The following is a 1039-nucleotide window of genomic DNA, read 5'->3' as shown; positions in this document are numbered from 1 at the left end:
ATCGATTAGCCAACCGTAGCACCCGCTGATTGATCCGGTGTTGTAGCTCCTTATGTGTAGCTAAGTTAGGTTCAGTTACGTAACAATTGGTCAAAACTACGATAAAACAACACCAGCCAAATGTATTCATAGTTTTCTTAAAACTGCATTGCAATACAGAGATTTTGGCATACTACGATATTAAGAAAATTATGCTGCCAAACTAGCCCTCAAGTATATTTATGAGAGTTGCTATACGTACGACAATCCATGTACGATTTTCGTACGACAGTGCACGGCAGCCGTCCGATCAATTCAACGCAGGATTGTGATCGCGTCGGACGAAAATCGTACACAGATTAATCGCACGCACATCAATTCCGTATATTTATTCACACACAATGTGAAGACCATGTTCGCAGTTGTGCTTCCCCAGATGGTCATGTTTTCTCCCAATGGAGAGATGTTGCCCTCGCGGCCAGGGGCAGGCCATCTTGCCCTCCCCTTTTCGGCACAGGTTGTTGTGTACATGAATGTAGTGCCTTAGATGAGTTGTTGTGTACATGAATGTAGTGCCTTAGATTTTAATAGGGCTGTGGTACGGAGACACGCCGGTAATTTTGAGCTGATCGGAGGAGTTTCAGCCCCAGTTAGGTTTATAGTGATTCTGAACTGAAGTAACTTTCAATATTTGACACGAGAGATGTTAGCTCAACTAAATCAGCCACCAAACTAAAAAAAAACTAAATCAACCACCTAATACAAACTAAATCAATTGTATTTTCCACACCACCCCCACAACCTAGTCCAAGCTTGCTCGTGATCTCTAGCATATTTTACAACATACAAAGAAGCATAAATACAACAATGACGCCAACCATTCAGGTGGCCACTGGCATATATGCCCTGAATATCCATCTAAATCACTCGATGTTGCATACCGGCACCACACACATGCCCAATTTTGCGCTGGAGCTCTCTACAAGAAATAGAATTGCCACACAGGAGATGTGAGCTTTGGGCCATTGCTTCCTGACTTTCTTAAGACCTGGCACGAGAA

The 1039-nt window shown here is 43.1% G+C and overlaps 1 protein-coding gene across 1 annotated transcript in view; it reads right to left on the bottom strand.

Moving 5' to 3' along the window:
• Positions 1-683: 683 nt before the first annotated feature.
• The window catches only part of LOC123159545 (AUGMIN subunit 3), a 10924-nt gene continuing 10568 nt past the window's right edge, over positions 684-1039 (bottom strand). Inside the window, exon 19 of the mRNA XM_044577376.1 lies at positions 684-1027. The gene's annotated coding sequence lies outside the window, so the exon portion shown is untranslated. The remainder of the gene's footprint in view (positions 1028-1039) is intronic.

Source organism: Triticum aestivum, chromosome 7B, assembly GCF_018294505.1.
Source record: "Triticum aestivum cultivar Chinese Spring chromosome 7B, IWGSC CS RefSeq v2.1, whole genome shotgun sequence".
Classification (NCBI taxonomy): domain Eukaryota; kingdom Viridiplantae; phylum Streptophyta; class Magnoliopsida; order Poales; family Poaceae; genus Triticum; species Triticum aestivum.
The sequence above is the reverse complement of the archived record's forward strand: the minus strand, read 5'-3'. Positions and strand labels throughout refer to the sequence as shown.